Raw genomic sequence first — 12,473 nt, 5'->3', positions numbered from 1 at the left:
TTTTTGTTTGTACATCTTTGCATACACATTCATGAAATTGAAGTGATGCATGATGGGAGAATCCTGTTTCGGTTAGCTTTGACAGTTAGTACCTGTTTTGTGTGTTGAGGGTGAGTATCTCTGGTAATGTTCCTAAGTCAGCTAGAAAATGTAAAATAATGTCTGCTTCTGTGTTGTGAATGTCAAAAAGGAAACAGTGCCGCAGAACCAATTGTGACTTAATGTAAACAGGGGAAAAAATGCATCTCTAAAAACCAATTTTACCTCAGAAGACAGTCACCGTTGAAGCTTTATATTCAAACATTTTACCAGTGTGTAAGCAAACATATTTATTCATACTAAAGAAGATTATATAGTTTATTTTCATACAAGCAAAAAATAGCCACGGAAGAGCTGTTGTCACCTGGCAGTTATAATACGCGTTCCCCCTCATTTCACTGTATAAACTCTGCCTGGGGGCTTAGTGCATGGTAACTAACTTTCACAAAAGTTTCATCATATTTTTACAATTCAGATATTGATGGGAATCAAAATCCCAGTATCACCCTGAACATTTACCATTAGACAAGACTAACAGCCTAGGAAATCAACTTCCCCAGAGTTGGGTGGAGTTGCTAAAGAGAAAGTGAGGAAGATCTGCAATATTTGGGCAAGCAGATCATGGGATCAGACTAGGCTTGGGATCCTCCACATGGCACCTGACTCTCTCCGAGACTGTTTTTGCACCAGGAATTTGACCAGACTCCCCGGTTGTCGCATGCTGTCCTTGGGGCGGTAAAGGTCTGACTGTTACAACCAATCTCCAGATGACCAAGATCAGTTCCCCTGGAGAAAGTGGCCACTTTGGGGAGAAGTAGAGTCTATGGCATTACACCCTCCCCAAACCCGCCCATCTCCAGGTTCTCCAGCCAAAATGTCTAGGTATTTCCCAACCCAGAGCTGGCAATTCTAGATCTACCTGTTTCAAGCAGCGCCACGGAACCATCCATTCCCTTGTAAACAGAAGATCTTGGATTCAACCAGAGACCAACATTTGCGTGAATCAGAGCCACATCCCTGGATGTGAATCATGTTGTTTCTTCTCCAGGCCTCCTGCCTTTCCCCCGCCCTGGCTCTTCCATCCACACGCAGCAGGCGCTAAAGTGGAAACCGACCAGGGTGGCCATACTTTCAGTAAATACACCGTCACTCTCCCCGAAATATCCATTAAGTCTCAGGAGCCGTAACATTTTGTGGCATAAAAGCGTAATCAAAAGAAATCACGCCTCCGCTCGGCCAGGAACGGGGCAGAATATTCCATTCAGCTTTATGCGAAAGTTTAAAAAAAAAGAAAGAATAATAATTGGAACGAGATTTGTTTGAAATGGGCGCAGAGAAATGGCCAGTTTGCCATCTATTTCCAGTGGAAATAATCATAAAAAGGGAACCGTTTTTTAAATATTCTCAGAAACGATTTTGTTTTGGAACAAGCTTCTCGGGATTTTAACAAGCAACAAACTGGGGGAAAGTGTGCGTCTGGAGAGAGGCGAAAGAGTCTAAAATGGCACACAATCATGTCACGGAACAGATCGACAACATTTCGGGCTATGGTTCTAATTGGCGGCGGGAAATAATGAGGTTTTGACATTTTTCTCTGATAGCCTGGCATTTGCTTGGCACCCCGAGGAACTCGAAAGCACAAAGCAGCTTTCAGAAGTTACAGGAAGGGCACAACAACATCCCCTTTGCGCACCCACGTCAGCCCCTGCACTGCCAAGGGAAACAAAATACGGCAAGAAATATTAAAGCTTGTCTCTTCCTGCATTTTCAAGCAGTGCTTTATGCAGAATGCTTCGTGCCAGCACTATGGAATCCCTGCTCTTTTACAGCCCTTCTGCAGCACTTGGATTGATGTGTTGCTTTTAGGCAGTAACATGTTGCTGTATTGTCATCCGAAGCAAATAAGGTGCACCTTTAAAGCCTGATGCACCACCACCCACCTCCACACCAGTCTATAAGAACACAAGTAAAGGTAAAGGTAAAGGTTAAGGTATCCCCTGTGCAAGCACCGAGTCATGTCTGACCCTTGGGGTGACGCCCTCCAGCGTTTTCATGGCAGACTCAATACGGGGCGGTTTGCCAGTGCCTTCCCCAGTCATTACCGTTTTACCCCCCAGCAAGCTGGGTACTCATTTTACTGACCTCGGAAGGATGGAAGGCTGAGTCAACCTTGAGCCGGCTGCTGGGATTGAACTCCCAACCTCATGGGCAAAGCTTTCAGGCGGCTGCTTTACCACTCTGCGCCACAAGAGGCTCTTAAGAACACAGGAAGCTGTCCTTATACAGAGTTGGGCCAGTAGGTCAACCAATTCACCCCCGTCTGTTCTTATCACAGGAATAAACAGCTTTAAAGGGGGATTAGATGGGGGATAGGTCTATGAATGGCTAAGAGCCCTGGTCCCTGAAGGGAACCTCCACATTCAGAGGTACTAATCCTCTGAATCCTGGGGCCAGGAGGCTACAATAAAGGAAGGGCTCAGCCTCTGTGCCCTGTTGTTGGGCCTCCACAGAAATTGGTTGTCCACAATGGAAGACAGGATGCTGGACTAGATGGACCACTGGTCTGATCCAGCTGGACTCTTCTGATGTTCTTATCAGGGGAAGGCCTCAGCCTCAGGCCTCTATACCCTGTTGTTGGCCCTCCAGAGAAATTGGCTGGCCGCTGAGTTAGACAGAATGCTGGACTAGATGGACCACTAGTCTGAACCAGCAGGGTTCTTCTTGTGTTCTTATGAAGGTCTCAGCCTCCATGCCCTGTTGCTGGCCCTCCAGAAGAACTGGTTGGCTACTGTGTGAGATAGGATGCTGGACAAGATGGACCACTGGTCAGATCCAGCAGGGCTCTTCTTGTGGACCTTAGCCTCCATGCCCAGTTGGGCAACTTTAACCCAGATTGGCAGTGGAAAGGGGCATCCTGTATAGTCTATGGGGAATCCATGGGGATCAGGCTTGGTCACAATAGCTTGTCATATTCAGAAGAAGGCTAGGTAGGCCTTTTCAGTAGCAGTAACATCTCTGGAATACTGGAACAACACCCCTACAGCTGTTTCTCTTTTGCCCAGTTATATTCTCAGATTTTTTAAAATTTATATATATATATTTATCGATACTTGATTTGGCACCACTTTCTTTTCAGAGCCAGCTTGGTGTAGTGGTTAAGAGTAGCAACTTCTAATCTGGTGAACCAGGTTTGATTCCCTGCTCCTCCTCCATATGCAGCCAGCGGAATGACCTTGGTCTCGCCACAGCACTTATAGAGCTGTTCAGACTGAGCAGTAATATCAGGGCTCTCTCAGCTTCCCTTACCTCACAGGGTGTCTGTTGTGGGGAGAGGAAGAGAAGGCGATTGTAAGCCACTTTAAGACTCCTTTGGGTAGTACAAAGTGGTGTATAAATTCCTCTTCCTCTTCTTTCCTTCCCAACCTACATGTGTCAGTCACATGGCTGAAAATGAACACTGTGACTAAAGGATCACACTACAATTCATTACTTGCAAGGATTCTGCATGTTAAAAGGGGATGAAGGAAGAGTGGAACTTAAATCAACCAAACAGGGGGGATGTGCTCCTCCCTAGACAAAAGCACACAATCTCCCTTCAGTCAAGCCCTGACTAACACAATGCTCCCTTTTACTTCCTAAACCTTTTCTAGTTCCAACTGATCTACTTCCTTTTTTACATTAATTTCCTCTTGATATTTAACCTTTAGATTTTTCTCAGAATGAGGGAATATAACGACTCCTCAGCAGGGTATCATTTGAGTTCGGCTCACCACGGAAGATCTTAATGTTACTCTCTCTTTTTTTGTTGTTGCAGAAAATGCTTGTGATTTATGGGCTATTTCTCATTTAACTGGTTAAGTATGCTAACTCCTCTTCCAAATATCTTTTATTAGTAATGGATCTGATTATAGCTGTCTGAACCAGTCATTGGGAGTCTTAAATAAGGGAGGGGGAGGCTAGCAGAAAATCCTCATTCCCTTGAAAAGCTTGGTTTAACATTGACAAGGTTTGCATATATATCATAAATCAATGAAGGCAAGGGAAAGGGAGAGAAGATTTCCCTCTTACTCTCCTCCCATTCCAGTGGGGTTGCTTGTAGCCCGGTTCTATAATGCTTACTCAGAAGGAAGTCCCGGTGAATTCAATGGGATTTACTCTCTGGTATATTTGCAGAGATCTGACCTGGATGGCCCAGTTTCATCTGAGCCTGAAAGCTAAGCAGGGTTACTAAGAAAATTCATACTATAGTATGAGGAGGGCTTTATGGATACTGTGGGCCACCAAAAAGACAAATATGTGGGTTCTAGATCACATGAAACTGGAACTCTCCCTACAAGTAAAAAGGACTACATTGAGGCTCAGACATAAAGATTTGGCAAGACCCTCCTCACCTGGAGAATGGCAGGAGCCCACCTGCAGTCCCCTAGGAATTAACACCAAGGATATCCTAGCCTCCCTGCTTGAAAGTTCATCCTGCAGACAAACTCTCTAAGAAATCCACATGGCCCTCTTCACCTTAGCAACCATTTAAGTTCCACATGAAGAGGAGGGAGCCATAGGTTTTGAACCAACTCCACGAATAATTTAATTTTAACTATCGGTTTTAGACTTGTAAAACCTAAATTAATAATTAATTACATTATGTATTTTAAGCCTCTCTGTTAGCTGCCCGGAGACTCCGAGGCAGGGTGGGGTATAAATCCAAAGAGAAATAAATGAAATACATAAGCCTCAGGGCCATACTAGACATACATGACACTGCCTTGTGGAATCGGCCCATCAAGAAGAAGAAGAAGAAGAAGAAGAAGAAGAAGAAGAAGAAGAAGAAGAAGAAGAAGAAGAAGAAGAAGAAGAAGAAGAAGAAGAAGAGTTGGTTCTTATATGCCGCTTTTCTCTACCCAATGAGTATTGTTGCTCGGTCAGAACAGTTTTATCAGTGCCGTGGCGAGCCCAAGGTCACTCAGCTGGTTGCATGTGGGGGAGCGCAGAATCGAACCCAGTTTGCCAGATTAGAAGTCCGCACTTCTAACCACTATGCCTAACTGGCTCTGTCTCAAGGTCTGTATTGCCTACTCAGGCGGGCAGGAGCTCTCATGGTTTTAAGGTGGAGGGCTTTCACATCACCTGCCGCCCGATCTTTTCAGCTGGTGATGCCAAAAGTTGAACTTGGGACCATCTATATGCAAAACAGACATTCTTCTAGTGGGCCACATGTAACATTTTAAAACCAGCCAGGCCCAACTTGATTTCCCTACAGCCACATAGAAGCACATGCCGTTTCAAAATGGCAGCCAATAATACCTCCTGGGTCCATTTCAAAAAGATATGGGGAAGGGAGACCAAAGCACTTCATCTTCCTGTGCCACAGTTCCAATCTGAATCCAGCCTTTTGCTGCAGAGCTTTCAAAATTAGTTCCCCACAGCTCTTGCATGGCTGTAAGAAAAGCAGTCCGGGTTTCCCAGACTCATATCGCATCTAGTTTGGCTTCCCAGATGAGACGGCTGGCAAATAAACTGGAAGTCCACATTGTCTTGGCTGTATATCTCCAATGGCAACTTGGTGAGCCAATTATTTCTAGAAAGATCATGTAGGGGTATTTTAAGTCCCTAGATTAGGCCTTCAAATCTACCCAGTCCTCCTACTAATAACTATTTTTAAAGAGAAAGGATACAAATAGCACCATTTTGAAGAGGTGTTTTCTCCTGCTTGTACAGTGGCACCTACCACCTACGGTTTAATCCTGTCTTGAACCTACTGCCCATCATCTTCGTTGGATGCCCTAGTATTCTGGGAGAGGTAGAAAAATCTCTCTGTTTCCCCTTAGTCATCTCTTTTCTCAACTGAAAAGTCCTAGAATAACTCATTCACACGTTTATATAACGGTACTATAAAATGATTTCACTGATATATAGAAAATGGGTCATATGCATCAGTAGAACACGACACAGAAAGAATCTAGAAAGTCGGTAAGATGCATCAATAAAACACCACACACAAAGAATCTGATGATGATGGTATTAGCCATTCAGTCGTGTCTGGCTCTTGTACCAGTTCTTTTAGTTGCATAATGCTCTGGCCAGTGTCCATTTTAATCATATCTTACCACCATGTTGTCTGCCTCGTTGACCACTGACCAGTCCTCACTCTTCATTGAGTTGGATCACATGATATGGCCAAAGTAAGTGAGCCAGAGTTTTGTGATTTTGCCTTTGTGTGCCATATTAGGCTTTATGTGCTCTAGTAATTCCTTGTTTGTGACTTTGGCTAGAAAAGAGGTATCAGTAAAACACTACAGAAAAATAATCTAGAAAGTGGGTAATATGCATCAGTAAAACACTACAGAAAAAATAATCTAGAAAGTGGGTAATGTGCATCAGTAAAACACTACAGAAAAATAATCTAGAAAGTGGGTAATATGCATCAGTAAAACACTACAGAAAAAAATAATCTAGAAAGTGGGTAATGTGCATCAGTAAAACACTACAGAAAAAAATAATCTAGAAAGTGGGTAATGTGCATCAGTAAAACACTACAGAAAAATAATCTAGAAAGTGGGTAATGTGCATCAGTAAAACACCACACAGAAAGGACCTTTGACTCAAACAGTAGAATCAATAGCCCAGTATAAGAGATACTATGGTAATGAATACAGGGGTGAGGGGAGGAAGCCAATGACAAGAATAAAAATTACAACAAACTACACTTGAAATAATTGTAAACATGCGTCTAGTTAATCCAGATTTCAGGGGAGCCAAACACAGCCCAGAATGAAATTCCAGAAAATTAACGGAGTAAAAAAAAAAAAAGAAAAGGCTGCCCATCCCTCATCCTCCACGCTCAAAAATGTGTTGCTTTTATCGACCCAGTCACGGCAGCTCTAGGAAGCCACCTGACTACTCCCCACTGATTGTCTTACACATTTCAACAATGCACAAAATGCCTGGCCTGTCAGTGTTAATTTTAGACAAAGGCAATTGCTGCTGAAAGCCTGTGGCAGCCAGTAGACAGAAATGGTAATCAGGAGAGTAAATTTGGAGTGGATTCAAAGCAAGCCGACTCAGATCTTATGGGCAAGAAGATATATTTGATGTTGCAGGCAATTGTGGAGGTATCTCTTCTAAAAAAAGACCTGAACTGCTGATTAACATATTTTATTTAAAAATATATATACACTCTCTGACTCTTTCCATGAAGCATACAGGTTGCACGGCCAGCTTATTTCCCCCTGCCCAATATATTATGAGAGATAACAAAGGACAGAAAAGGAAGGAGATGAGAAGGGTGGGTGGGTGGGGGGAATGGATGGAAGAAGCAGTGTTTTGTAGTGGTTAGAGTGCTGGACTAGAGCTGGCAGACCCCCTTTCCAACCTGAAATAGCAATCTGGAAGGGGAGTTTTTGACCGTGTCTGACTGGAGCGACTGATTAGGTTACCAACCACCTGCCAAAAGGATGCTGCTATCACCAGAGGGCTCCAACTTGAGCTCTTTGTGTCGCAGTCAGACTGAAAGAACTATCAATATGGGCAGGAATGGAGCCAGAGAGAGCAGAACTTGCTCCGGGGATGAAATACAGACTCGCAGCCAGAATGCCAGTCCTCGGGGCAATCTTTTAGACAAGCTAGAGGGAGAAATCCATATTCAGAATTTAGAGCTAAGCCAAGGTCAAATACTTGGAACAAGGACACTTGTTGGGTTGGGAGGAGGGAGAGAAATGATCCATAGCAGGAGGAGGAACTGCAAAGTGGACAAGAATCCATGTCAAGATGGGCAGGGGGAAACCAGATAAGGAACAAATGTCCAGAAAGAGAGAGACGCACATGGAGGGGTAACGTGTTGTAAGCTACCCCGAGCCCTCGGGAAAGGTCGGCATGAAAGTCTGGTGATAAATAATAAATCTAGAGGTATTCAGGATCAGCCAGGTTTATGCCTAGTCAGTGGGAGAACAGGAGCATAAAAATATAAGAAAAGCCCTATTGGGTCAGACTAGTGGTCCATCTAGTCTTGTATCCTGTCTCACAAAGAAGCCAACCAGTTCCTCTGGAGGCCAACAACGGGGTAGAGGCCAAGGCCTTCATAAGAACATCAGAAAAGCATTGCTGGATCAGATCAGTGGTCCATCTATTCCAGTGTTCTACCTCACATAGTGGCCAACCAGTGTCCCTGGAGGGCCAACAATAGGGCATAGAGGCCAAGGCCTTCATAAGAACCTCAGAAGAACCCTGTTGGATCAGATCAGTGGTCTACATAACATTTATTTAAACCAAACTTCTTTAAGGAGTTTGTTGTGATTGCATCTTATAACCAGCCTCTGGTCTACACCGGAATGGCTGTCATCGTATCACTGGTGATGCAGCAGCATTACGGTATTTGGGCAAATATGATAAAAATGGCCTCAACCATAGCGCTTTTGCCCAAAGACCAGAGTGTCCGATATCACCAGCGACATGACGACATCACTTCTGGCGCATACCGGAAGTGACCTAGGTCTTGGCCTCCCTTCTGCTGGGAAGTTTCCCCTTCCGGTCCTGGCTGGTTGCCAGGGGATACTTGGCAATCCTAGGCAAACAGATGGCCAGATGGAGGTGGTGAAACGGATTATTCCACTTGAGACCACAGGCGGGAGATGGCTTTTTTACCACTCCCCGACATAAACATTCCTTCCCAATAACAACTGAGCACATAACAAAGACTTGACATGCTGTGAAAGCTTTCCACGTATGGGGGAAATGATTTATATAAGACAAATGCCACCCTCCCCTGCAGATTGACGTGGCGATGTTCACTTTGCCATCTTGGTGGTTAACTGCCTCATCCTTTTATGTCGCCAGTGCCTCCGAGCAGGCAGGACAATGGGGCCATGATCTCCAAGGGAGGGTGCCCATTGTGTCTTCCCACCCTTCACTTGCCCACGTCCACCTTCCTTCTTTCTTGTCTCCTTAAGAGGCAGCGAGCCTCCCACGCAGAAGGGGGAAACCAAAGGTGGGAACATACGGTTTCTGTCTGCGTGGCAAAGAAACTGATTAAAAATGCTAACAGCCATGATCGTCCAACGCCGAGACTCTCCCCGGAGACTCATCCAAGCAGATGGTGATTAGTTTGGGATGGCCGGAACAATCACGCGTACCATGTTGCAGTAACACCCACAGACTATCTGTCACTGTCCCGGGAGGCCGTTAAAGGCTGTTTACTTCATACAGTTAACTTGAACCATAAGCTTTACAAGGCTCTTTCGATACATTTTTAATCATTCTCCTAAACCTAGAATGGGTCCCCCCCCCCTTCTCCCCCTGCAATGCTCCACGGTTTGCATTTTGTGTGTACGTTGCAGGAGCCGCGCAGGAGCTCAGAAGGAGGCGAAAGAGATGCCCTTTGGCAAGGCCCACCTGCTTGAAAAGTCTACCAGGAGCCTGGAGAACCGACTGCAGCCCACCTGGGTCAGGCCCTTACCTTGGCAACCATGTTGGTTTGGGAGGTGGGGGGGAGAGAGGTTTCTTGGCGTTCATTCTGGGAAAGAAGGAAGAAATGCCTGGAAATTATTGCGGCTCTGTGGCCCAGAGCAAGGTTGGGGTAATCTGGTGGAACAGTTTATGGAGGAGAGCAAAGAACAAGCCAGGGAGGATGAGACCCAGAGGCAAGGAGCAGGCCTGGGTGAGAAAGCAATTGACTCGCTGGCAGCACATCACAAGCAAGAAACCCGGACTCAGGCTGACCAGATCTAGAGGAGTCAAAGAGGCCCATAAGCAGTGGGTTTAAACATGTGTTTCAGTTTATTGGGTTTATTTGGGGAGGGGTTGTATGTGTGCTTCAATGTATACATTGTGTAAATATGTGTGTGTGTGTGTGTGTGTGTGTGTGTGCATACACACAGACACACACACACATATGTTTCAAATTATACTATTTTTCATTTCATTTTATGGAGTTAGACCCTTCAGGCAGAGATTGCAAGGCAGAACCTTTTTTTAAATCTGTCAAGTGCCTCAGGAAGCTGGAAGTGATGGGGGACTTAATAGTACTGGAATGGAAACAGTTCGGGTTCAGGATCAGGGCCCAGATTTCAGAGAGCTTGTCTCAGCACTGATAGAGCTGTTCTGACCAAGCAGTCCTGTCAAGGCCCTCTCAGCCTCCCCTACCTCACAGGGAGTCTGTTGTGGGGAGAGGAAAGGGAAGGCGAATGCTGGTGCATCGTATTTTGCCATACTGGGAGACCTGACAGCCCGACCGTAGCCACTGCACTCTGTAAGGATGGGCACTCTGTACGTCATGAATATTTCAGATGAACTGGTATTCTGAAGTGCAATAGGAACCTTCTGGTCAAAGGTTCCCCTGCATTAGCAAACACTATACAGAGCTCTACCAGGGATCCTCATCAATCATTTATTCACAGAGAAAAAAGGAAGCAAAATATTAAAGAGGCTGCAGGGGATTAATCTCCTTGTATTGACAAATGGTTAAAAATTAAAGAGTTGGAATGGCCCCAAAGACGATTTAAAGCAAACCACCAAACAAAAGCTTTTAAAGGCGGGAGGACTAGCTGGAGTTCTTTGTCCAAAGAGCTGCCATGTCAGGTGCTCAAATTGGAGGGTGGAAGAAGCCCAAAGGCAGACATGAGGTAGACGTACTGGCATTGAGAAGGTTGAAGGCCACAGCCCAGCGGGCCAGGATGGAAACCAGGCAGGGGGCAGGTGAAGGGCAAAGTCAGACAAGCTGAAGACCACATTCCAGGGGTGCAAGCAGGGCACCCACTGGACATTCTCAGGGACAAATACCTCTGGCTATGGAACTTATTAGTGGCAGTTGATTGGTTCTCTTGTGTCATGTGACCTCTCAAGCAGGAGGATTATGAGCCATAATAAAAATAGCTATCTGGAACTGAAGTTCCTTCTTTGGAACATCCTCTCCAAAAATACAAGGAACATGCAGACAGTATCTGATTGAAAATGGCGCCTGACACATCCAAATTTTTAGAAAACTGTTTTGTGACTCAGAGCTGTTATGTCAGTTCATAAGGCTTCCTCTTTTCAAACAGTCTTGTTAACTGTGCTTGGGACTAAGGCTATCAATGGGGGTTTCAAGTCCTTCAACATTCTGACAGGGAGATGGAGGGAATGGGGAGGTGCCATGACCTGCTGGTATCACCCAAAAGTGACATCACATTGAAATTGATAACACTGAGGTGAACTTGATGCTAGTGGATGCTAAAAGAACAAATGTGAAAGATTATTGTTAAATTATACTTTCATTTTTATTACTTGAAAAGTTTTTTTACTCTGAAAAGTTTCAAGTTTATTTTTGGGCACATTTTCTCCCTTCCCAGGCAACAAAGAACATCTCTGTTGACCAAGAAGTGAGGAAGAGAGTGCCCGCCAAAGAGTTGATAGTGACAGGTGGGCCACTCCCTTGGGGAGTGATTTAAAGGGGGCACTTTCCCTTTAAATGCTCACCCAACTTTGCTACCTGCAAAAGTGGGGGGAAGCAATTAAAGGGAGCAGCTGATGCACTGAACATCTGATAATGACAGGTGCCATGCCTGCTCCCTTTACATCCCTCCCAGCTGGCTGGGCACTGAGAAAGTGGGGTGATGGTGTCATTTAAATGGGTCAAATCGCTAAACCATGATTTAGCTCCCCTGATTCAGACCATTTGAAGGCAGGCACTGGGCAGTTTGGCTTGGATGAGCTGAAAAAGTACACAAATCAGTATTGATTGAGGTACTTTTTGGCTTATTGAAGTCAAACCACCCATCCCTAATGGCAGCCCTAGCTGCCACGAACTAAGGCCCTCGGGGGAAGATTAGCCTGCTCTTGACCCTCATGTGGCCAAGCCTCAACTCAAAACATCATGTGGAAGTAAACCATGTGATCTGTCCACTTTCATGGGACTCCAGGATGACTAGATGCTTTGTGCCGTGAAACGCACAATGACCATAGCCATCCTAAGTGGAATTGCACCCTTCTAGGCCCGTCGGTTTCAGTGGAGACAGAAGAGTGCAACTGCTTAAGAGAGCATTGTAAAAGTTTTAGCAGATCCCTCCATAATTTTATAAGCAAACCTAAAACTGTGTAAGATTCTGCTTCCTTATACCAAGGACCACAACCTGAGCATCTTACAGCCACTATTACATGCTACCACGTGTGTTATGGCAGGGGTAGTCAACCTGTGGTCCTCCAGATGTCCACGGACTACTATTCCCATGGGCCCCTGCCAGCAAATGCTGGCAAGGGTTCCTGGGAATTGTAGTCCATGGATATCTGGAGGATCACAGGTTGACTACCCCTGTGTTATGGGATTTGCAGAAGGCTTAAATACTGGCAGAATCTGAAAGACAAATTGGGGTGACAGTTCTCAACGTGGTGCCAGTGGGGACTATGGTGCACATGAACACCTTTTCTGGTGCCTGCCCGGTAGGTTTAGGAAGTGGGTGGGGCTGGGT

The 12,473-nt window shown here is 45.3% G+C and overlaps 1 protein-coding gene across 6 annotated transcripts in view; it reads right to left on the bottom strand.

Moving 5' to 3' along the window:
- The window catches only part of AUTS2 (activator of transcription and developmental regulator AUTS2), a 675,677-nt gene that overhangs the window by 163,630 nt on the left and 499,574 nt on the right, over positions 1-12,473 (bottom strand). The gene's annotated exons all lie outside the window — the stretch shown is intronic.

This window comes from Paroedura picta, chromosome 15 (genome assembly GCF_049243985.1).
Source record: "Paroedura picta isolate Pp20150507F chromosome 15, Ppicta_v3.0, whole genome shotgun sequence".
Taxonomy (NCBI): Eukaryota; Metazoa; Chordata; class Lepidosauria; order Squamata; family Gekkonidae; genus Paroedura; species Paroedura picta.
Note: the sequence above shows the minus strand (reverse complement) of the source record. Positions and strands in the feature narration are given on the sequence as shown.